This window comes from Mugil cephalus, chromosome 2 (genome assembly GCF_022458985.1).
Source record: "Mugil cephalus isolate CIBA_MC_2020 chromosome 2, CIBA_Mcephalus_1.1, whole genome shotgun sequence".
Taxonomy (NCBI): Eukaryota; Metazoa; Chordata; class Actinopteri; order Mugiliformes; family Mugilidae; genus Mugil; species Mugil cephalus.
Window position 1 is genome coordinate 24,474,323 of NC_061771.1, and position 26,419 is coordinate 24,500,741.

General features: G+C 41.9%; 1 protein-coding gene across 3 annotated transcripts in view; it reads right to left on the minus strand.

The window, feature by feature from the left end:
- Nucleotides 1–26,419, minus strand: part of rptor (regulatory associated protein of MTOR, complex 1) — a 177,767-nt gene that overhangs the window by 117,170 nt on the left and 34,178 nt on the right. The gene's annotated exons all lie outside the window — the stretch shown is intronic.

Below are 26,419 nucleotides of genomic sequence, written 5' to 3' on the forward strand. Positions count from 1 at the left end.
CCTACATATCCATCAACAAGGACAAACTCAACACACAGTTCCTCTTCATTCTGATAGCATGAGTGGTTGTAAATCACCACTACACAAAATATACACCAGGAAAATGTATTGCCAACAAATTCTGTCAGTACACTGATAGTAATACATACAATACATATTGAAGATTAATGTAAACAAATGCACCCAAACCCTTTTCTCATATATGCAAATCTTAACATGCGCCAAGAGAGGAACATACTGAGCATTACAAACATACACATAGCGTTAAATGATGCAACAGCTGCTGGTATTGGTGCAGTGAGAATTAATGGAACAGGGCAGCCAAGTGACATACAGTATGTATGTTTATGAGAAACAAGACTGGAGGCCATGAGGGTGGCCATCCTGATGTTCTGTTTTAACAAGGCTTCACATGAGTAAATTCCTGAGGTCCCCGAGTCAGGTTGATCCAACTGAAAATAAACCTCTGCTCATTTTAATTAGAGTGATTTACTAAACAGGCAGGAGGACAATGAACACACAGTCTTCAAGAGGAGATCAAACAAATCCTCAAGCGTTTACGTATCATCTATCACGACATGTTGAGCTGACCTCGGTGTAGCTCAGAAGAAAAGAAGACGTTTATCGTGATGATCAAGACGTCTGACAAATCCCAGGGTTTGACGAAACAACGTCAGAGAAAAGAATCTACAAGAGCATTGTTGACATTTAAAATCTGCAGAATCCGCTTGTACATAATGGACAGATAAACTGGAGTTCAGTTCCACTCTTCAGATTCGTTAACCGTACGTTGGTTTTTAAAGCAGGGGTGTCAAGCTCATTTTAGTTCCTGGATCACATACACCCAGCTGATCTCAAGTCGGCTGGACCAGTAAGATAACAGCTGCTGTTTAGTCCTTCTGTTGTTGTATATTGTTGCTGTTTAGTCTGTATTCCATACAGATATGAAGTTGCCTATAGTTTTCAGTGTGTCATTCAAATACACAGACAATGATAAAAGTGACTTCGTCCTTCAGTGAAGCACCTCTAACTGAAGTAGTTTCAGGACGACACTTCACTCCAATTCACAGGGTCACTGAGCAATTAGATGAGTAGGGACATTATATGAATCATGTGCAATTATCCCCAAGTCTCAAATCCCTTGAACACAGTTGGAGAGTTAGCAGCGATATATCAAGCCACAGTAATTTTAAGCCAAAATGTTGTCATCCCTGAATAATTTTAAAATAGCACTCCTGTCAGTGTGGCTGTGACATGTGATTGTATTCAAACCATGAACAGTCCCAATGTCAGACTACTGGCTGTTTGAGAAGTTCTGTTTTGCATGTGTCTCACATAGCCACAGCGAGGAATTACATAAACTGAATGGAAGACATCGTGACCACTTGGCTTTTATTGCCTCTCTTGTCGCCTAAATAATCGACTCAACTAGACCTCTGAAGAAGTGCTGCAGTGTCCAAGATGTTATCAGCAGATTCTTTAAATCGTGCGAGATGTGAGCTGGGGCCTCCACCGATAGGACTTGTTTGTCCAGCACATCCCACAGATGCTGGATTAAATTGAGATCTGGGGGAATTTTGTGGCCGAGCCAGCACTTTGAGATCATTGCCGTGTTCGTCAAACCATCATCGAACCACTTTTACTTTGGGACAGCGAGCATTATCCTGCTGAAAGGTGCAACTGCTATCAGGAAATACCATTTCCGTGAAATAGTGTATATGGTCTGCAACAATGCTCCTCATAGAGCATGGTGGTGCTATGCACCTAGGGGTCTGCATGGACACCCTGACCGTTGTGCAGTTTCTTCTGATTCCTTTCTATCACATTAAGATATTTTCACAACAATTTGAGCTACAGTGACTCGTCTGTTTGATCGGATCACACAGGTCAGCCTTGGCTAACCACAACACCTCTTTTCCTTCCTTGGTCCATTTTTGATGTACCTTTGCAGACCAAGAACAAGAGCTGTAGTGTTGGAGATGCTCTGACACAGTCTCCTAGACATAAGCATTTGGTCATCTTGATCAAAGTCGCTCAAAACCTTCGACTTAACCATTTTTCCCTGCTTTTAACGTCAACTTTGAGAACAAAATGTTTACTTGCTCCAGCCCACAATTGCTGCTGTGAAATTGACCACATCCTCTACAACCACTTTGTGACAAGTTGAACTGGTCCAAACTTTGAGCGCCTTTGTTGCAGTAAAGCATTTGTTTAACCAGTTGTTTCCTTCACTCTCACAGAATAGACTGTTGCTTCCTGTGATTTTGTTTTAGGAGTCAGAAATCCTAATGCCGTTTAGTAACTTTCGCCATCATTCTTGAACAAAACTGATGTCACTTTTTTACCAATTCCAAACAATCTCTCACATTTAACAAAGACAACGTTACCAATTGAAAATATCAGCCGTAAAAAATAAAGATCTGAATCAGTTAAGAAGTGACTAACAAGCTGGCAGACCAGAGTGAGACATTTTGTTTGCAATGATCCAACATCGTATTGACTCAGACCAAGACATCATGCTTTGCATGATCCCAAATGGTCCGTTTTTTTTTTTCACATTTTGAAATGCTAATGATTTTAGCTGGAACATTACTGAAGCTGACAGAACTTACGAGATACGGAGGATCAAAAACACTACACGAGGAAACAGCATTTGTGGGCAAACAAGGCTTTCAAACCTCTCTTTGTGAAATTTAAACAAGCTGCTGATTGGAGAAATACGCCTAAATATTGGGTCAGTGCTCCTGTATAATGCTATTTCACATGTCAGGCATAGTCACTGAGTACAACTAGCAGCAGTTATGACACATAAACAGAGTAAAACCACAGACTGTTGAGTTAGAGATGGAGCTGCCGTCGCTTCACAGTTGTAAACTAGCTTTCTCTGCCACCTGTTGCGTACTTTAGATCGTACTCCACTGGTCCGTGTAGTTGATGTGAGCAAACTCGGCGTAAAGCTCGTGCTTGTACCCGTGAGTGTCGAGAAACTTTAAAGGCGTACCAGTAGGAGTCAACAGGAGGACATGTGCATTGTTAAGAGCTCCTTCGGTTCGTCAAATAAAGTGTTTGTGTGCGCGTGGATGGAAGGGAGACAGAGGTGTCAACTAGTTATGCAACAGAAAAGCACCCGTTTAGACCGGTCTGAATCATTGTCACACTCACCGAGGCCCTTCTGTTACATAACCAAACGTGCCTTTCACCAAACAGCCTGCCTCCTGTCAAATGGCTTTGAATCACAGACGAAGCCATATTTCAACTTCAACTTATCTCAAAACTTCCAGCTCACAAACATGACAAGACGAAACGTTTAGCGTTTTCTGTCCAACGATTACATCACCTCACCACCAAAATAAAACTGCAGGACTGTGGAACGGCCAGAATTTGAGATGTCAATACAACCTACACGAATTCCCTCAACACCCACACCCACAAAAACTCTGTGAAGTCAACAAAAGATAACTTTTTGCTTTGGAGTCAACATTAAAGAATTGATGTGTTTACATCGACACCTCTAGCAGAACCGGCTGATCTCCTAATAACCATGTAAACACTCGCTGGTTTCTCTCCGGTTGGAATAGATCCATTCTTTCAGATCACGTTTGCTCTGCATGGGGTAAACACCAGGTGAAGAGTTTCCAAGAGGCACAGAAACATGCATGTAGAAAAACAACCAATCTTTCGAATAAGTGTTTGGAAAGATGAACGGAGCATGAATCCATGCGGACAGCAATGTTTGAAACATCTTCTTTTATTGGATGAACTCGTTGTTGGAGCAAAAGCTTGGAAAACACGTCTTCTTTTGTTACATCTCCAACATATTTGAGCGCAGTAGAAACACTTTGTAACATTTTGGGGCATGCAATCAATACATCAGATCAGATCATTTTATTGAGCGTCCGAGTAAAGAGTTAAGTTGGAATCTCAGTCAACTTGAAAAAATATCGTCTGTGTAAACGTAACAGATCACCTTATTGCTTACTGCAGCCGGAAAACTAGTAGTCTGAGAGCATCACAGAGTTAAATTAGTTGATTAGTTGAAGGACTATGGAATTCCACGTATATATATAGATATTTTTGTCTCTGCTTTAGTATTAACTCCATTCATAATGACATCCAAATGACTCTGACTACACCAAGCAATAAGTGTGTTTGCACAGAATGAACACCACCACCACCACCACCACCAGCCCCCCCTCCTGCTCATTGCTCATCACCTCACACATCACAGACTGCAGTGGCCAAACTGAACCCGTCCTTGATCAAAGAAACCCGCGTTTTCAGATTCCTGTATCTGGATTGTGAACTGTAGCGCTGATTCAATTTGGTGGTAATCAGATGAAAGCGTCTGAATGCCTGGAGGTGCAGCGTTCATCCCCGCGATATCAAGTGGCATCTGAATGGCGTAATGGTGTTAGTGAGTGACGTGCCGTGATGGGGGTATAACGTCTGAAATCGGAGCTCGACGAGTGGAGGGAGGTGCGATTTTGGAGGAAAGTGCTGAAATAATTGATCAGGGGGGAAACAGGCAGGTGGGATAAGTGTTTACATTTTACCGCTTGTAGTAATTTCAGATTATTCCCAATTGTATTTAGATGCTTGAGCAAAGCTGTTCATTCACATTCATGACAGTCGAGAATATTAAATTCAAGTGGCATAGAGATTAGGACAGATTCATATGTATGAGGATGTCACTTAGGGGCGTCTATTCAAACACACCAAATACACTTTTACTAGGACAGGGAGGCACGAGTGAATCATTGACCACCATGACCTGAAGGGGGAGCTCCAGCCTTCCGTGGGGGGACAGACTCTCTTGCAGATGTTGACAGCAAACTGCAGCTGCCTGCCTCCTTACCACACGCCACCACAGTGAAACACATCCATTATGTCCATCAAGGCCACAGGACACCAAGCCTTTATAAAGGTGCGCATTGTGCCGTCTTCGACACCATTTATCATCGCGCCACTTCTTGAGAACAGGCGACCTTTTGAAAGCACAATGAGCATTCAAGATGCAATTAAACATGGACGGTGGAGCTGCGAGGTGCAGTAAGAACAAAAAAAAAAAGAGGCTGTTTGTAAAGATTTGTACATGCATTTAATTCTTTATTAACGCTAGACATTCTCAGGGAAAGATGGGAACTAAATGCATACTCAAATATGGCACGTATCTACACAGTCATTAAGGGGCAATCATCTGAATGCATTAGTTGCGGTCGTGGTACAATGTGCTAAGAAAGGACACGTTGCGTTGTGACAGCAGGAACCACTAGTTGTGGGACAGAGGAAAGTCAACATCTGTCCTCACAGTCACCAATAAAAACATGAGCATCGGGCTTGTTTAGATGAAAGCACACCAAAGAAACACAGAGAAAGAAACAGAAACGTAAAGAGTAGGAGGATGAAAGGGAGCGTTGCTAAGGTTCATATTCGAGTATGAATCACCGCAAATGGTAATCAGTTCATCTTCCAGCTTAACAGTGAGTTTTACTTTTTGGTTGATTCTACGTGATAGTACTCCTGTTTTAACAAATTAAAATAATAGGACCATCAGACTTTAACATCTAAGCTAGGTTTTATTTCGACTTATCCCCCAGATTACCAACAAATCCAGGTCACACCTCGCTCAAAAGTCATTCAGTCCAGCACAGCCTAACCCTAACCTCTTAAACCTCCCAAAGAGCTAGTAGACTAATCAAAGTTACCCTGATTGATATCTAGGGATGCAAGGACAGGTCTCCCAGTCAACTATATATTTGAACCTTGTATTAACTGCCCACTTTTAAGTACCTGTGGTTTCATGTGGTGTTAAAATCCATCTCCACATTTATCCCCAACCAGCAATTCAGATCAGATCTCAGACTTGTGCTCTGGGACAGAGCGGAACATTATCACAGCTGCCGTCGCTAATGGGTCACTATCTATCGCCGGATCAGAATTTACAGTTCACTAATTGGTGAAATAAGAGTTTTAACATGGACTCACAGGCAGCTCAATCACTGGAACCTTTCAGATCCTTCAATGACGGGGCACATTCCCTGAGATGAAATGGCTACAGTGAATTTACTCAGAGCGTAAATCATGTTGAACTTCACGGCAGCTGAAGGATGTTTTTATTTCTGCTATAGTCAGAAATGAGCAGTGGTCAAGACTGTAACTGGACTTCATCTGTCATAAATAACAACCAGGTACGAGAAAGAGTGAAGGAGAAAATACATCATAGTCTGCAACATGGGGAAAGAAATGGTTTCCACAATTATTATTATACAACTTCAATATTTTTCATACCTGATGAAGATACTGGACACGGAATTTCCCACGGAATAATCAATCAATCAACCAACCAACCAACCAACCAACCAACCAACCAACCAACCAACCAACCAACCAACGTTGAATAAATATGCTAGATATCACTCTTAATGTGTTTGTATGAAACCACTTTAGGAAATAATGCAAGTCACTGAGGACTGTAGGATTTTTGCATCCATGTAATTGAGCCCTTTGACTTTGCTGTTACACAAAAAAGTTACCTCACAAATGGAAAAAAGAAATCAGCCAAACACAGACCGTGACACCACATACGCCGTCGTACACGTATGAGCGAGATCCATGTGTGGAGTGTAAAAGTGAGCAACACGACATCAGTGCTGGCATTGTGTAAGTCAGTCACATTTAGGTCAAAGGAAAAAAAAAAAATCTAAAGCAATCATCGACAGCACCAGTGGTGACAATAAAAAATTAGACCAGGCGGGCAACTTTTCTGTAAGAGCACACTCCAGGAAATGGGTCAATGAACAGTTGGTGAAGAGATTCAGGGGCCGTTATTAAAGTTACTTCTGCAAATTTCAGTTAACTATTGCATCGGTGCACACAGACCCCCTGAAGCGATTGGTATTCTGGAGCCATTGCAGTGCTGCCTCAGTTCAGACTGATGTGGCTTTTGTCACTTTTAGTTTAAGCTCAAAAGCAGAAAGAAAAAAATATTTTTTTTGGTTTCCAACACCATTTCAACGGCACAGTGATGAAGTTACTGAACATATGGAAGCTTCCAAAAGCTCTAAAATAACTAATGTCAGGGCAGAGATAAGTAATTAAATAATGACACATGGGTTTCAGCAAGACAGAGACTTCACTGCTTGTTCCATAATAAATATCATATCCATACATCTGATAAGTTTGGTTTTAGTAAGATATTACAAGAACAGGACGTGACATCATGATAACTACCAGTTGCCATGCCAACTGCTCCGTGACCCAAACTTGCAAGATGGCGCCACCTGTATCGGTCGTCGGTTTGGCCAAAACAATGCGATGTCCGCATCATATAGTCTGTGGTTCTGATACATTCGTAGCCGTTCCAACATTCTACCGTGTCACAAACAATGTTGGTGTAATTTACATAAATAGCATGAATCAGATCAAATGCTGGCTGGTGACGCACGTGGAGACGTAGTTTAATCCCAAATGTTAATACAAGGTCTTAACAGGGCCTCAGGGATGGTGAAAACAAATTCAAATAAAGGCTTTTATCAAGGTCGAGACATGTCGCAGCAGGGTATGAAAAGAGAAACTTAAAACCCTACTGATCTAAACAACACTAAGGTATGACAAGGAAAAAATAAAGAATTAAAAACAAATCCTCCTGTGATTAATGAAATACACTTATTCAAACTGAGCTGAGAAAGTACATTCTGGTTTGATTAACAGCAGTGAGCAAACAGACGAGTAGGCCTTTGTGGTGATAGTCATTTCCCCAGTGACAGCAGTCCTGCTGGGGCCAGTGTGTCCGGGCTGAGTCAGTTCACAGCAGGTCGGACAGAGCAGAGGGAGATATGACACATCACACCCGACGCTGCCAGCACACCCCTCCCGTCAAGACTTCATTATCCGCACAACTATTCCCACAATGCAGCTCTGTGGCTTTAGATGTGGGGATGACGGCAACTCGTGAGCTCCTATTAACAGTATAGATGTTTTACCGACTGTAAAGGACGGGGATGAAAGACTTTCACAGGCTTAAAGTGTAAAGGAAGCGAACACCATCTGACTGTGAAGTCCAAACAGAAGAAGAAGCAGGTATCACAAACAGCAGCGTCCCTGTCTCCACAACTGTCTGCTCACTTGGAGAATGGTTAACAACAAACCTACCAACTGGTAATCAAGACATACAGTACATTACATAATGGTCAATGGCTTAATTTCTTTAAAGAACATATTATGTGAAATACATTTCGAGCCCCTTCCCACTAAAATATATGTTCATGACAAACTGTACCCAAAGTCCTCTCCTTAAGTGGACCATGATGCCTTCAGGCCGGCATTTTTCAACTTAAGTCATTTTAAAGGAGGGTTTTAATTGCCCCTGTCCATACCAAAAGATCATTTCTATTTCTATTTACGATTTTATTTCATCATCTCACCTCATTTGTAGTATTCTCATTGTCCTCAGTGTGTTTGTCTGTGACCCGTCATGTTGGTAATGTACTGGATGCAGTGTGGCCATGGATGGGTTATGCCACAAACAAACTGCCCTCCACGGGATCAATTAAATTTTTAGAATCTGAATCTCGCGTCATGTAAGAAGGCCTTCACGGTTCTTGAGCACAACAAGTTGACAGTATTACTGGTGTCTCCGCTCAGTCAAATCAAACTGTTTGTTTTTTTAAATATGATTTATCGGCCATACTTCACTTCCCCTTCATCCACTTCTTTATTTTTTGCTGGGACCGGTGTCGCAGTCATTGTGATCAATGTGTTTTAATGTCAAATTTCAAATTGAAACTAGTTGAAATGTTGTCTACAAGGGAGGGAACTGACATCAGAATATTTATAACTTTAAACATTATACGTTTGAAATGGCAAAGCACTGATGGTACAGCAACACTCATCATTTGATATCGTCTTCATCTGCTCTCGTGTCTAAGGCGAGTTTGATGCTGGAAAAGAGCAGCAGGAGTTAGGACACTGCTGCTGCAGCTGACTAAGTGGCATGTGTTATATAACTGACAGAAGGTCCAAATATACTAAGTGCTGGTGCACTGTATGTCTACGAGGGTGTGATACAAAAGTAGCCTCTAATAATGACAGCTTCGACTAGAAGGCGTCAAGAAACAACCATTTGGTTCTATGTATGGAACTTGAGTTGGAAAATCAATGAGGCCTCCACTCCTCTGATAATTCCTGAAACCTTTCATTACTTAGTAAGCTTTCCTCCTCACTGGTACTTTATCACTGCATCCAATCAAACATTTATTTGTTTTGTTTCCCGCCACGTGGATCCTCTACATCCCAGAACTCATTGATGCATATTTCATAGGTTGGGGCATCCCGATAATGTCCAAAAGATAGTCGAGCATGCTCATGTTACACAAATGTGAGTGTTTCAGTTTATTCTAAGGCTGCTCTGCTCTAAACCTCTGTTAATGCCCATGTTATGTGTTTTTTGAGTTGCACAAGCATGATAGGGAAGGGGCAGAGAGATCCCTCAAGCACCAGTCCAATTAAAAGCTGAGCCCCCTTCAGACTGTTTTTGTGAATGTGTGCTCTTGTACAGCCGTCTTTCTGACAACCAGTTTCAGTTTTACGCCTTGAGTGAGTGAGTGAGTGAGGACATTTTGGACGGTTCTTACTTCTTCACAAGAATGTTGAATGGGGTTAAGACTTGACTTTAGGGTAAATGTCACAATTGTGGATTAGGATTCAGATTAGGGAAATAGGCCTAGGGAATGCATTATGTCAATGAACGTCCTCACAAACATAGTCATACAAACATGTGTGTGCGTGTACATGTTTTCTTGTACAGACATCTATCTGAGGACCAGTTTCATACTGGTCCTAGTGAGGACGTCTGTGAAAAGTGAGGACATTTTGGCTGATTCTCACTTTGGGGGTTAAGACTTGATGTTAGGGTAAAGGTTTAAATTAGGTCATGATTAGGATCAGGTTAAGGGTTAGGGCCTAGGGAATGCATTATGCCAGAAAGATAGCAAATACAAACAAATGTACAAAAAAAAATTCCCCAAGACTTCCAGGGAACTTGGCAAAAGAAACAATGTCTGCGAAAGTACCGAGACGTCCAAAGATAAAGCAAGACAATAATAAATACTTGGAAGTTGTGAAAAAGATCAGCTAACGATGTGAATGAAACGTAATTCTACACGCTTGGTGTTAGATGCTTCATCCGTCTTAAAATACCAGCGAACACGCACAAAGAAGCAGCAAGTCACAGTGACCTGTCCGTCTGAGGCGTTTTGAGCAGCTATTCTTATCCTGAGCAGCAGGCTGCCTATTACAGCGCTCTCTCCTCTGCTCTAATCAACCGCTGCCCTCATTTCCAGAAACCTGCGGGGAAAGTTAACACCAGTTGGTGATTGAGGAGGGATCGGAGCAGGAAGGAGCGCCACAGACCATTAGCCTGGAGACGGAGTTTGGGGAATGCTGCTGGCTTTGACGCCGCGTGATGTCATGAGCGTTTATCTGCGCTTCCAGTTTTTAAATCTACCGAAACATAAGTTTCAAGGAAATATTTTCATTATCACCTGAGGCCCTGGGGTGTTGATCCAGATGCGTTCTTATCTGTTCTTGTGTTCTGGTGAAACGAAGACAGTCGCTTCCCAAGTACCATCTGACTATCCGTCCAGATACCAGAATGTACATGGTCTACCCCGTTTTATAGAGGACACATTAGGAAGTAACAGCCAGGTATCCCAGAATGCATCGCAGGTGTCATCAACACTTATGAAATGATGTTGCGACTGCAGAAAGAGTCTCACATCAAGTCCGAGGTCTGGAGTACTGATATACAGCCCACGTTTTAAAGGCCTCATGACCTAATCCGCACAACAAACTTCCAAGGACATGAATAAGGAGGCAACGGTAGGTAGTTGGCCGTTCAATCTAGTCTACCGGATGGATAAAATGTCCCTGTGCAAAACACTGTGATAATAATTGTTAGTCATGAACGTCAGTTGCTTGGAAATCATTTGTCTTGTTTTGCAGGATGCTCGGTCACATCACATCCCGTCTGAAATTATAGCAGCACGCAGAGTAAAGAGTTATTAGTATTGATCGGAAGGCAAAACAAACCCTCAAAGACATATTACAGCCATTTGTGCTGCGTTACATGATGAACAATCCTGCTTAATTCCTCCGTAACAAGCAAGAAAAGATGTCGACTGTTAATCTTCCACATTCAAATGTTTTCTCTCGGTGTAATCTATGAAACTTTTAGCTTATCATCAAAAAAGTTCGTTCAACAACACCATTAAAGTGTGTTTACGAGAAGTGGGCAGCAAAATGCACATGTCGCATAAACTGTTAGTGTTTTGTGGTGTAAGTGCAGATATGTATGCATGTAATAATACTTTACACTTCCTTCTTCACAACTGCAGCACTCGTTTTTTTTTCAAGTGTTTCTACAACATATTTTCATATTCTCCTGCCTTACTAACGCCTTGTTTTCTCAATTGAACTTTTAAAAACTTGATCAATATTCATTCATACTGCACTGATTTTTCAAAGGTGAGCTGCAAATCCGCCTTTTTACAGATTTCACGCAGTTCTCATCTCGATCTCGCCGCATGTCTGGGGACTTTTGGCAGTAAAACTCAAAAATAGATCGTCTTGAAATGATAGAAAGAGCTGAAGCCCCGGAGATGGGAAGATTTGCTAGTAATGTATTGATTAGTCTTTCTCTACATATAGTCCAATCATGTGTTAAGAGTGCTCCAGTTGTAAAGAAGGAACAATTAAACCAGTTTTTTCTTTTGTAGTTTCAAACTACTGCATTTTAATAATTTCATATCTGTTAAGTCAGACCCATTAGCATCCTCTGTCAAGCAAATTACGACCAGGATTAAGTCTTAGACGTCTTAGACATTTCCTCTTGAACCTACTGGTTTCTCTTTACTGAAATACAGTCCAATCAGATTTCATATTTACACATTTAAATAGCAATGAAGGACTGCTCCGCCAATGGCTAACAAACAACACAGGATACGCCAACAGCTTTCAGTGCAGCACTCGTAGTAGACATGAATGATGATATAAGAAGATTTGCAGGAAGTAAATCAAAGTAAGAAAGGGTTTTCCAATCAATCAGCCTCCAATCATTATAGGCCGATGATTAGTTACTTCCCCGCACACACTCAAAAACAGCCTCCAGATAGATAGGTAGGCTGCTTTGCGACATCCTGGCCACTGGACCGGAACAGAAATACAGAGTGGCCCCCAGAGAATGTACCGCCAACTGGCTGCTTGCATGCTATGTGTGCTGGTGTCAGCAACCAAGCATCACCGCAGATGAACATGTACCATACACAGGGTTTCCCTTACAATGTTATTAGTACGGTGGCCCACTCGGGTCTATTTTACTCCGCCATAGTCTCATAACGAACCAGAAATATTTGTGCACAACATTGTGCTTGCATTGTGTTTTTAATATTGCTCCCAAAAGCATTTCTGCCTCCCTGCCCTCCCAAAAAACTGCCTTCCCAAAGACCCCCCCACAAACCGCATGGTGGAATCACACAATGTTCATAAGTCACAATAAGTATAGTTTGAAGTAGCTTCAGATCCGTACGGGATCAGAATCACAGTCAAAGCAAAAGAGGAGGGAGCGGGATTTAGATTTAAGAGTTCATTTTAAAATATGGAGCAGTGGGTCAACAAACACGCCAAGTGTAACCGATCCACTTGATTAAACAGCTGGTAACCGTGTACACGCGAACACATGGATGTTATCTGAGGCACACAGAGGATGTATGTCAGGCCCACGCTCCGGTAAAGGATGTGCATTTATAGTCCCGGTGGGTAAGTGGAGCGGGGTTGGGTTTCCATGACTGACCCACGCACAGACACTCGCTCATCGGCGTACATACATCTGCAGAGCTCAGCACACAATCAAGCGCCTCCGTCGCTTCATTCCTGTATTGACCGCATCTAAAAATAACTCAGCGGGGGCCCTGAGGAGTTTCAGGAGACATATTTATAACTGGATCAATAGATCGATATGCAAACCTGAGCTGCATCTAACGCACTGTGGCCATTCGTGAGTATTTTTCCATTGCTTCTTCTTACGCACGTTGTGTTTCTCCAGTCTCCTCATCAAGACTTCTCACTGAGAATGTCAGTGTCTCAGCATGAAGCATGACCCGAGGAAGAAGACGGATTCTCGACTAGACTATAATCACTATGGGCTGAAGCACTGAAGAACATTGAAATGTCATTTACTTCCCCAGTCACTGGTCGTAATGTTGTGGCTGCTCAATGAGGCTGCAGTTATCGCTTATGTCTGATTACGTTACACTGAGAAGTGTTTTTGATCCCCTCATTTATGCCACTGACATAAAATTGAATGACTATTTGCTAACATGCTGATGCAGACACTGGTTTATTTGTGTACATGTCATTCCATGAGAAACAAGAAACCGCTGCGCAGAAAGAGAAGTAATGACCAAGTCCACGTCGCCTCAACTGGAAGCAGCCTATGTCCGGAATTTGAGGCAATCAACACTCGCACACCACTCTCTCATGTCTCGGTCATTACAACACTATAACATGTTCAGCACAAAACCTTTGGATGTTTCTTGAGGAAAAATCACTTAGTTCTCCGTATTTAGAAGGCAAATGCTCAGAGATGAATTAATTTCACATGCCACGAGTCATAAAGTTCAAAATTATATCTGGATACTGACCGACATAACAGTTTTTTTTTATAGAGAGCCATAAAACCACTGACTGCTGTAAACAGCCTCTTATTCATAGCCTCCACTGACAAATACTTTGCAGTTTTACACGAATCAAATCATTACTTGTTTAGTTCTGTTTTCTTGTGGGCAAAAAGAAAATGCACTTGTTTATCATTTTTCTTGACCTTGCTTTTTAAATTGAAGCTTTTAAACCTACGAACCGACCAACTTTAACACCACCTTTCAAAGTGAAAACACATTCCCTCTCAGATGTTCCAGGTGATTGAGAATTTTTGTCGGTCCTTCTATTTTACTTCACGCCGCCTAAACCGTCCATCTTTAAGCTGGAGCAGAACGTTCTTAAGTTCCTACTTTGTGAAGCCCTCGGTCTTAAACCCTGAGCGCGTTTGAATTCTTCCACCAGGGAAAAAATAAATAAATAAAATACGCAGCCTTTTTGAAAAAGAACATGTGAGATCTTCAGCTTGTGCAGCAAAACCTTCGGCGAGGCTTGGGCGCTGACTTCAGTGGGGGGATTTTAAATAACACCTGTAATTGCGGTGGCCTCGTGCTTAGTCGACGTACCTAATGTACGAGCGTATGAGGGATGAAAGCGTGGGGGTGTCAGGTGAGCGCTCGCTTCTGTGATTAATGAACTGGCTGTGCGTGAGTGCGTGTGTGCTGTTGCGACTCAGGCCCTCGGGGCACCGAAGTTCATTGAGAATGCATGGAAACGACCTTCCACTCTGTGTGTGTGTGTGTGTTTGTATGTGTGCATACGTGTTTTCTAAAAACGAAGCACACCTTCAGCCCCACCGCCCACTTCTCTTCTAGGCGCTGCCTACCAGCAGCCTGTAGCCAGACTCAATTCGCGTCAAAAATACGAGTCTGACAACGCACCGTTTGCATGCAAAAAGGGCAGCACGACAACCAACCAGAGCCCTTTGGTTGTTATTGTTCAGTTGGAATAGCTGTGACGCAAGAATTGCAAGATAAATTCCAGGACTGCACCCACAATGCACGCCAACTCCGGATATGTGGTCTGTCCTGGACTCAGAGCATCACAACATATCAGCCCCTGGGGCCTCAAAGGAAGCACCGGGCGCAGACTGGCTCAAGCGAGCGTGGCTGCTGTGCCAGTGTCAGCAGCCGAGCATCATCACGGATGAACGTCTACGCATCAGTCGTCCCTCAAAGTGGACGGACGCTTCCTTTTCATCAGAAGAAGACCAGCACTGTTGGTGGTGTTGCAGATGAGAAGTCGACCGTTTGTCGTTTCTTCCACCGCGCCAACTGGAATTCTTTTTTGTGGCTCCAGTATAATTTAACTTGTTCTTCTTTTATGTCTTATAGACGTGTATGGTACTGATTTCTATCAACTACCCAAATGCAGAACTCCTGAGAAACGAATGCGTAAAATAAATAAACAAATAAAATTAGAGTAAGTCCTTTATTTGAAACTCATTTTTTAGAAATTAGACAATATAAGTGTCTTTTGAAGCATCTTCAGAGAGAAAACTCATTTGCGGGCAGGGAAATTTGGTCCGTCTTCATAAGCACTCTGTCTTAATATGGGAAAACATAGGACTGCATCGGTCTCTAAAGAAAAAAAAAAATCATTTCCACATTATCGAGTCTCTCAGATGTAGTGTTTTGTCAATAAGTATGAGTGCATCTCTCACAGAAAGGAGTAATGGCTGCACACGAGCTTCCATTCATATTACATTAACTGTAATGACAATTAGCATGGAGATCCAGATGGCGTTTCAGCCTCCAGTATGTTGTGGTGCACTTCCTGGAGATCTGATTGGGAAAACTGTGTGGTATTTTACGTCTTACAGCTACTGGGTGGATAAATTCAATCATCAATAACAACCAATGCAGTGAACCAGCCATTAAAACATCCCCTTGACATACACACACACGCACGTATCAAGTGCATTAGTCCTATATTTCATCCAAATACATTTGAATGTTTCCTTCACTTCATAATTCATGACTCACGTAAACTATGAGCAGGAAAACCACCTCCTCCAACACCGTGACGAAAATAACAGAAACTGAGCGCTGGGTGAATAAGAGCTTCCAACCAATGTGGAAGTGAAAGAGTCTATTCAAATGAAACGGTCTGCTATAACAATGTGATTAAAAAAAATAAAAAAGGAAGGACACGAATGCCCAGTTTGGGTTTGTGACTGGCACGGCAGTGTCTAGTTTAAACCATCAGTATAAGACCTGGGAAATGGGAGGTGAAGATGACGACAGAGCCACTAATACCTTAAATTTGGCTGTATTACTATTCTTATAGCTGAATTATACTACAACACTACAACAAGACCCATCAAGAGGAAATTTGCACAATGGTTTTGTTCAAATGTCTTCACACTGTCTTGCGTATAATAATATGTATTATGCAAGATTCCCATTAAAAAATAGTCTTAGATGATAAAATCTTTATGCAAGTCTCTGTCTGATCTTAATGGGCACCAGTGGATCATTTCATCAGCAGCATCAACAAACAAATGAACAAATGTTCATTTATGTGTCAGTACTACTAGTCACACAGCATTTAGGGCTAAAAAAAAATGTTAATGGGAAAGAAGAAGTTCTGAAGAGGAAACTACAAGGAGGAGATATTAAGGAATAACAATCATTCTTTGCTCCAATATTACGAAGGAGAAAGCAGATAGTCTGTGAGGAGGAGTTAATGTATTTAACCACAACAAAAGAAGAAGAGCAGGAGGGAGATGGAGAAGAGGCAGAACCGCATTAGATGACGAAAAGCTCATTAGAGAGACGCGTCCGGTGAGTTTGTAACTACTCGGGTGTCAAAAGCAAGTCATTTATTTCATCAAACGCATTTTAAAGAGGGAAAAAAAAATACAGGTTTCTGTCCTAGTAATGTGTGCACCACAAAACTCTCACCTTCCTAGAGCCTCACAGGAAACCGTCAGAGCGAAGCCCACGGACGGGAATCGATTATTGAATCAATATCACGTGTCAATGTCACTGTCAGCTCCGCTCATCGAGCCGATTCTTTATCGATTGCCTTATCAGTTCCTGATGAGATTTCCGTGCACACACAAAAAAAAAAAAGCGTAACCGTAGCTCTTTTATTATCCATCAGAACACAAACCCAACACAGACACTCGAATATGAAGAGCGCTCAGTTCCTGAAACTGAATTACAACTTGATCTTGTCTTTCGTTACAACACCTCCTCAACGCTGGTCAGGTCGAGCGAAACATGGAAGCGGGATCAATAACGCCGGACAACGTACAAAACATGTTGGGTGGTGCATCTTTGAAACATGATACAGACAGACACAGGGTGACGGCCTCAGCAGCAGGTTTTCTAGCTTGTGACTGTGCCACAAATACATAAACTGATTCAGTGAAATAGTCTCTGAATGAAGTTCTTGGTCCAACGGCGACAGGGCAACGATCGTGGTTATCGCCAGGTCTGATGAAGGTGTTATTTTGTGTGCCGCCTTAACTCCGATGTACGCAGCAGTTATTGAATGTAATCTGACAAACAAGTAAAGTTAAGGAGTTTGAGCTGAAAGTTAAACAACGTCCTTGATGTGAAGACCAGATGACAAGGTAACAAAAAGGGAAGGTTCTCAGTCGTCCAGGTTAAAGCATATCTAGAAATGATGCACGTAAATGTTTCAAATTGACGCAAAGAAAGTCGATGGAACTTTTTGATACAAGTATAAAAGAACGCGCTGTATTTCATGAGAAAAAGCTGCCAGTCAATTAAGCCGGAACTATGGACAAATAAAGAGTGACATGAATGCAGGGCCAGGGGCAAAAAAAAAAAAAAACAAGGCCACATTAAGTGGTGCTTGCTGCATAATGTTGTTTTTAATATCCAAGAATACACTTGTGTTATTTTTTTAACACTCGTTCTCAATTACTCATTAAAAAAAAGCATTATTTTCATATTCCAAACACGATGGGTGTCTGCATGTGCTTTGTGAAAATGTTTCTCCATAAAAGGACTGTCAGTAAGGTGACTGAGTCCTCTGAAATGCAGTGAAAGGCAGCAAACAGAGGAAATTAGAAAAGAAAGGCCCGTCTCTCTTGAGCTGCTTCAAATAACAGCATGTTATATTCTGCAGCTGAGGTAAATAAAGGTCACTATTTGAGGAAATGCGGTAACTTCGGTTTAACAGGTCAAGACGGCTTCCTTGCTTTCAAATTCTTGCTGCAGCTCTCGTTTACCTCAAAGGCCAGGCCAGTTTCTAGTCACAAGATTCACCAATGTTAGTAAAGAGAGAAAAAAATTAGACTTAAAACTGAGATATTAGAATATATTCAAAAATGCTTAAGTGCTAGCCTAGCATAGCCAAACTGGACTCATATCAGGCTGTAAATCTGATAACGATTCATGTAGATATTTCAAATGAAAAAAACTGCCCTGCACGCAACTGGATGGTCCAATCAGAGCACCTAAATATGCTGTTAATTATTAGTAAAGTGTTTTCCATCCAGGGCAATAGTAGACTCGACACAGCTCGCTTCTCTGACGGCAGTAAACGAATTCAACTTCAGGGTGCTCAGATGACATGTTAATCTTTTGTCCATCAGCTTATAAAGCCTGCAGAAATTACAGAAACAATTTGATCGGCTCGGCAGATCTTTACCGGAGCATACTCAGCTCCCAACAGAGAGACTCCAGACCAACTCACCACCTCAAAAAATAAAAGTGCAGGCGGCTTCCAGGCTACTAAATTTCATGCAGAAGGTCATCTTCACTGACGGGTCGAGAGCATTTGTTTTCATATTCATTTTACCAAAAGAGAGACAGTAGCCTTTTTTTGTCTGATTCACCCCAGCAGAAAGGTGAGAGCAGAGGGTCACCACGGAGCCGCGTCCTCAAGCCGATGAGAAATTAACTGTCTCGCCGAGCTCCGTTATCCGCAGCGAGGCGATGAATCCCTGCCGTCTCGTGAGACACTACTGTGTACCTGACCCTGACCTTTGAACTCCCAATGAAAGGAGAAGAAATGTCAAAATAGTATTTTGCCATCTATGGGGATCAATACAGGATCAGGTGACACTGCAGGACTCTTAAGGTCAACAGAATACGTCTACAGGAAGTGGGGTCGATTCTTTTTCAAAGATTAGTCCTTAAGTATCAGAAAGGAAGCATAAATGCTTGAGTTATACAGTTTTTGCTTTTATTCCGAGCAGTTACATCAAATAAATTATGAGAAGTAGCTAATCAGCAGTAAGGACTGTGAAGGTGAGGGCTGCACATCTCTCATAATAATCCAATGACCTAGCAGTCTCCTCGGAGATAACACCACGCTGGGAAGGAAGACGAGACGACACGCAGAAGGGAAATCTATTGAGTAGGTGAGAGAGGAGTTAAAACCCGAGTTTTCCACCGAATAAAGCGCTTTTTGTGGTGCTCTGACTGAGGCGACAAGGTCATCCCACCACGGGGAGAGGAAAAACAAGACCCGGTGTCAAACGTCAGCCTAATTAAGGTGTTCACCCAGTCGCTAAATGCTCCAGATCAATCTCCTAACATGTTGCCGGTGTGTTCCTTATAGTGGGGCTGCTTAATATAGAGATAAGCTTCTCGTGTTGACAACTAGAGGTGCTATCTGTCTTCATTAAGCCGGCTGACTCGTGGATTGGCTGTGATAAATGGCTTCCTCTGTACTCTTCTTCTGTCTTTTCTCCCATGCGTACCTCCTCCTTTTGCTTTTCTGCCGCCTTTTGCTCAAGCGCACACATTCCCCGTGAAAACATGACAGTTCCAGTGCATTTGGTGTTGATAAATTCATTCAGCCTTGACAGAGAGATGTGTAGCCCGAAGAACACCACTAATCAGTGAGGCTAACCAGGAAAAAAGAGGCTTTAATTTGCTGAAGAGCACAACGATTGGACTCTGGAGCAATGGAAGAAGGTCATGTGGTCTGATGAGTCCAGATTTACCCTGTTCCAGGTCTTGGTTCAGCAATATTACGTCCAAAGAATGAGGACCGCTGATTATCTGAATATTCTGAAAAAACAGGTTATTCCTTCACTTTTTTTGTGAGTTTTCATTATTTTCACACATAGCTTGTGCAGACCTTAACATCATTGAGAATCTTTGGGATGTGCTGGAGAAGGCTTTGCACGGAGGTCAGACTCTCCAATCAACAACACAAGATCTTGGTGAAAAATGACTGCAACACTGGATGGAAATAAATCTTGCGGCATTGCAGAAGCTTATCGAAACAATGAAACAGCGAATGTGCGCTGCAATCAAAGCTAAAGGAGGTCCAGTGAAATAATAAGAGTGCATGACCTTCTTTTGGTGGCGACTTTTTTTGGCTGGGCAGTGTATAACTACCTAAAATGACTGAAACCATCCTTGAAAAAAAAATAAATAAATAAATAAAAATTGACATGTATTTTAGTGTTTTAAGTTGGCCCAAGTCCAATCCACCGAAGGGGGTGGGGCTTAAGAATTATACTGTAGCCGGACACCAGAGGGAGCTCTACTTGCTTTGGCTTCACTTTGGAGGAGCTGTTCGTCGTCCATCTTTACACTGTCTATAGAATGGAAACTTCCAGGCTTCAGTTATAATCTGAGCTTTGCGCAAGATGGAGATAAACAGATTATAACTTAATTCAAGTGTTTTCATTGAGTGAAAGACACTTGTTCCCGATTTACATAATTTCCCCTGGTCATGACACACGCACACAACAAACAGCAGTTCATGGTTCTGATACAGCAGCAGGTCGAGGTCCATTAAAGAGCTGTTATAATATTCTACTACGCTCTAAAATTATGTCTTTGGTTATTTGCATACGGAACAAGAAAAGGTGCTTAGACGACTATTGTAGCGTGAAGACACAGCTGTTTATTTTTGAGTACATACGACTGTTCAAAAGTCATTTATCTCTGGTGCCAATTTTGAATCAGGAAATTGAATTCACACCCAAAATCAATTTGGCACTTGCTTCTTCGGAGTATTATTTAGGCACACACAAAAGTCTGACAGATAGGGCCAACCTTTCACTGGCTGGCATGACACAGATGATGAGACATCTTGCAGATGTCAGCCATGTCCAGTGAACAAGACTTGCTCAGGCCGGACAGGATTTCTCATATGTCACTGCCATCACACTGCCGAACATGAACGCTGACAAACTGACTCGAGACTAGTTCTAATATGAGAAGTTTTGTCACCCGTCCCGAAAGTTTTGTGCGGCAAAAGCTCAGATCACTTTGGTCGTTATCGCTGTGGGGGGAAGGAGGTCTTTTGGTCTCGGTATAACTTTTCAGCATTTCTTATAATTACACGGTTACAAACTGAAATTGAAAAATAGTTTAATTTTAATGAAAACGTCTCTTATAATTATAGCAATAACATAAAAGCTTGGTTACAATTACAGAGTTTATTGAGTATAATGGAAGAGGTAGTTTGTCGACCAAAAAAAAAAAAAACTGTGTTGTTGGGAAAGTTTTTTTCATTATTATTATTTTTTTTGACATTTCTTCGGGTCTGGACAGTATTTCATCCCCCCACACTCTGTGATTCTGTTTAGTGAGGCTGCTGCTGGTCCTGTCGAGGTCCTGAGACACCACGAAATATATGAAGTGGAGTACAAACACATACACCATCCTGTCTCCACACTTATGTGGTCATTACCCAGTGGAGTGACTCATGGCTCATGGTAACATTTCAACACCTCCCTGGCTGCTCCGCCAACTCAAACTAGGACAGCACTCAGACCACGGCGGTTTTTAAAAATCATACAAGACTTTGACACCAGGTTGCATCACACACACCTAAGGAGAAACTTCACAGATATTCGTCTCTCTAATTTCACATGATATGGTTGTAGACAAATATGATGGATAATGACCAATGTGTGCGAGGCGTACACTTATTTTATTAGGTTTTTATAGAACAGTTGCGCAGTAAATCTACGTTCATGACTGTTAAAATGTTCACTTGATGCTGAATCAGTGTCAGAAACGTGGTAATGATGAGGTAGTTTGTGGTGTAGACGAGCCCACTGACAAAAATTGGGGTTATGGGATTATGAGCCTGTACAACAGCTCTATAGAAACGCTCAATACCACAATGTTCATGACAATACGAATTAACGGAGGACTGTGATATTAGAACGCGTTCGCTAGTGCAACTAACGAATCGGCACACGGCGTCCGCTTCTCAGAAGCAAAGCTGAAATACGTGAATTATGCTGAGCGACGTCGCTGAAATTAACTCAGACAGACGCGTCGTTTAATTTGAAACACAAGAACATCCAAACCCACTCAGTGTTACCTTTTTTTCATGAGCCACGTGTCGTCCTTAATTGGATGTGCGATCAAATCAAGCACCGCAATTTGTGCACTGACTTCAAACAAAAAAGAAAAAGTTCAGGGAACGCGACTTTATAAACATACTATTGCCTCGTCAAGACTGTCAGGCTTCATTATGAGTAGACCTAACGTCCTCAGGTTATGACGTATGAGATAAGATGTGGTGGCGGGCTGGTAAAATGAGTTGAATGGTCTAGGTGAGAAGGGAAAGGGTGGGGAAAGGAAGGACGTGAGAAGCAGGAAGCTGACAGTTTTAGTGTTGACATAGCTGAAAAGAAGAAGGGAAGGGAAGTGAAAGTGGAGTAGAGGAGTGCGGAGGAGATGCATAATGATCCGCTGTCCACAGCCTGTGGCAGGCTACAAAACCCTTTAATCCTGAAAAGACTCTTCCTTCCTTTTAATGATGCCGAGGGACGGGAAGAATAAAGAAACCCTGTCAAACTCCACATGGCCGGGCTTTTACGGTTTTCGGAGGATTTTCCCCGACTCTCTTAAGTTAAAACAAGCCGTAACACGGTTAACAGATTTTTACGCGGTTGGGTTCTTTGGCGGGGCGTCGCTTCATTGTATGGGCTGCAGATTTTTATCAGTTGTCATTTCGGTATGAACGCTGTAATCCCGTTCATGGTCAGAATAATGACCAAGAAAGGCATAACCCGCCCGCTGTCATGGATGGACGGCGGAGGCGGGGGCTTAGATTAGCTGCTGGAGGCTGTCTGGCAAATCACGGCCATGCATGACAGTATTACAAGCTTTTCACCACCGGAGGGAGGGAGGAAAAAATGCCAGTGAGTCACAGCCTATTCACCATTTCAAAGGTTCATCTACCAGGGTTCTTCTTTTCAATCCTCCTCCATCAAAATATGGGATGGGTTACACACTAGAGCTGTGGCAGCACCAAATCTCCGACTTTAACAACTTAAAAGGACATAAAATTGATGAAAGAAACCTATAAAATATAGTTTATATTTTCTGCCTGATAAAGTTTAAAGACAAATTGGAAAAAACTATTACAGTAATATTACAAATTAATTTATTTCCTTATTAAATCCCAAAAGCTCAATAACTTATGACTGAATTAGCACTGCAGGTTTTCTTTTGAACTTGGATACTACTACTGGTCAAGAATCTCTGCAGAAATTTCCTGAGTCATGATTATCTCACATTTATATTTTTACCTGCAGGAAGCCAAAGCAACTTCCCCGACCATAATTTCTTTTTCTTTGGGGTGGAAAGTTGGTCTGGGATGGAAACTGCTGAGGTGCATTGCCCCATAATGGAGACATAACGGCAACGGCGTGAAAGACACATCCCCACGGAGACCCACTGGTTAAAATGTGACTCGCTAGTGCTACTACTCCATACCTCCAAGTGACGGATGCCGGGTAACAGCTGACTGAGCGGCTATGTCTCAGTGTTTAGACATTAAGCCTTTCCATTCTGTGCTAATGAGAATGGGGAGATGAAGACTGATGTCACAATCTGCTCGGCGCCTAATCAGAAAACACAGGGTTTGTGCTGCCATACGATGCTTTGCTTTGTCACCACACTGCATCATGTTATGGAGGTGTGTTCCTGGAAGTAAGTCCTGGGGTTTGAGGAGCTTGTTTGGAAAAACAAATGGTGGCGAAAGCCAGTTCTATCCAAAGTGCTGGTGTGTTGCTGAGTTTAGTGGTAACTCTTATGGATGATGTTAAAGGCGGTTACAATGTTATCTTACTAACATTTGCTGGTATTTCCGGTTGTGTGACCACAATTTGGTGCAATTTTTGGTTCTGCTATTTCTCACCGAAACCTCTCCAGCTTCTGGTTCAGGAAAAGAAAATAACAGAGCAAGAAGCTTTTTTTGAATAATAGAAGCAACATAAAACAGTAAAATTTATATTTTCTCATCTTACTAAAACTCTAGAGTAGATCTAAAACCTTTAAGCATGTGAGGAGAGCACCCGTAACGACGTCTATCCTCATTTCCCTTTTTTAAATCCACATTCACGTAAAAAAAAAAAAAACTACCAGCATCAAAAATTAATTAAAGCGTAGAGCCGGTGAAATTAAATTACAAAACTCTCCGAGAGACTTGGAGTGTCAGCACCAAACAAGCAAACTTGTCATTTAATTCAACATTTCCCAGACGGGTGTTTGATTACCATCACTGGAAAAGGTAATGAAATTTAGCCCAGGTCAGTTTTGGGTCATCACACTCGCAGAACAAGTGGTGGCCATTACAAAATATAACTAAAAATATATCTATATATATATTTGAGCTATTTCAAGAGTTAAGTGTAATCACACAGACAGCGAGGCTGAGATCGTGTTATGAAATGAGCCCGTTAAAAGGCCACCGCTGGTCAGACTGGTGATATAGATATCTCGCGGTGCCTTGACAGAAAGAAACCGTGACAAGAGAGCAGACCATTAGAGAGAGAAAGGAGGACAGGGCATTGATCCGGGCGCTATTTATTTAAACAGACGGACGTCCGACTAATTAGAGAAGAGTAAGAGGTGCAGGTCCCGCCGATGTGAAGCAATCAGGGCCAAGGCTAAGGACGGCGGCGAGTGAAGGATGCTGGGTAGCAGCAGACTGAGCAGCGACGTCTTAGTGTTGGACTTTCTGTTCTGCACTAATGAGAACAGGGACACGAAGACCGATATCACAATCTGCTGAGTGCATAATCGGAAACACTCAATCTTTAATTGAAGCCACTTTACGAGAAGAAGGAAAAAAAAAAAGACTTAACATTATTATTAAACTGTTCCGCTTGATGATTTTAACCGTCATTAAAGGAGCAAGGAGCCTTCTGCACATGTGCTGTAGACGGCAGTTAATGTTTACAACGATAAAAAACACAATATCTACGCCAGGCTTACTAAACCAACAGCTCATTAACTACAATTCATTAGTCATGCTATTTAGGGCTGGAGCCGGATATGAGTATTTACTCATTTCTTGTTCAAGGATGGAACCTGACAACGTTATTATTTATCACCGTTTTTTACATGTTATTTTTCCATATGATGATACTTTGTATTCCACGCGCACACTTCAACTAGTCGCACCATCACATCACAAGAACACATGTGGAGCAGGAGAAGTTCTACTCTGTTACAAGGTTAAGCTTTTTATTGAAGGGTTTTCTTGGTTTGAAAATACTGAAAAATGTGTATTTAGGCCTTTTCATCATCACTGAGTTATGACAAATCTCTGGACTCATTCAGTGCGTTTACATGCAGAGCTTAACAGAGCTATGCTCGAAATTCGACTTTCTGACTACAGACCTTGTCCCAGTTTACATGCAGCGGAGAAAATCCAACAACTGACGGGAACATGTTCTCCTCCTCCACACTAGGTGGCGATATGTGTCTTCTCAGTGGGTTAATACCACGTTAATATGGCCCGTTTTCCAGTTAACCTAATAGGTCGTATAATAAACAAGAGTCGTTCATGCAGCAGATAGTACAGCTCTTTTAATCTCATACATAATGTGTGCACTACTTTTGGTGCAGGTTAGATATGCGCTATCCCTCAGGTGGTTCTTCTACCGGCTCTGTTTGCCTTCTTCTTCTGCGACCAGCTTTCTTGGATGTTTTTGTTCCGGGTTCAGATGCCAGCGCAGCGGTTGTCTAGCATGCAAATGGCAGAGAAAAATGAATTCCAATCGCATTATCTGGGAGTCTTAACTGGATAAGGAGAACTCCGGTTTTAATTGGAGTAACGTGTTTACATGTACTTACATTGTCCGATTAAGGAAATAATTCTTTTTCTTTCTTTTTTTTCCAATGTCCATGTAAACGCACTGAATGACAATATTAGTTTTGTGAAAATGTCACAAAACAAAGTAAAATTGTTAGAAACAGAGATCTCTCTAAGTGAACTGATAGAAAACCGAATCAGGACCTTTTAAATTGGAACTGAATCGATTCGATTGAGTAAATCAGTACCAGGTAGTAATCAGAATTAATCAGTACCCAACCCTAGTAGTTTCCAGTCTTGTTCAGATATAGGAAACCAAGAGAAACCAAATACTTCTCAGAACAAACATCTGTGTCACTGGCTTTGGATGTTTGCGCAGTCTCAGCAAAGACATACACTTCTGTCATCTGATACTTTGTTGGCAGCGGGAATAAACTGTACTGTTTTAGCAAAAGGCATAATTTCTAGGTTTTAGACACCCATTAAGGAATACAAATAACCCCAAACTTATCTTATATTCTTTACATCAGCTTCAAAGTTGTGTTCAAATCATAACAAGTCACGTTTGGGTTTCCCCACAAGGTGAATTTTGAAACCTACATCGGTGGAGGTAGGTGGTGAACTGCTGTGGCTGGCGAGATAACTATCGAGAAAACAAGTCAGACAGAAATAAAAATGGACACCTTTGTTAAAAACAAAC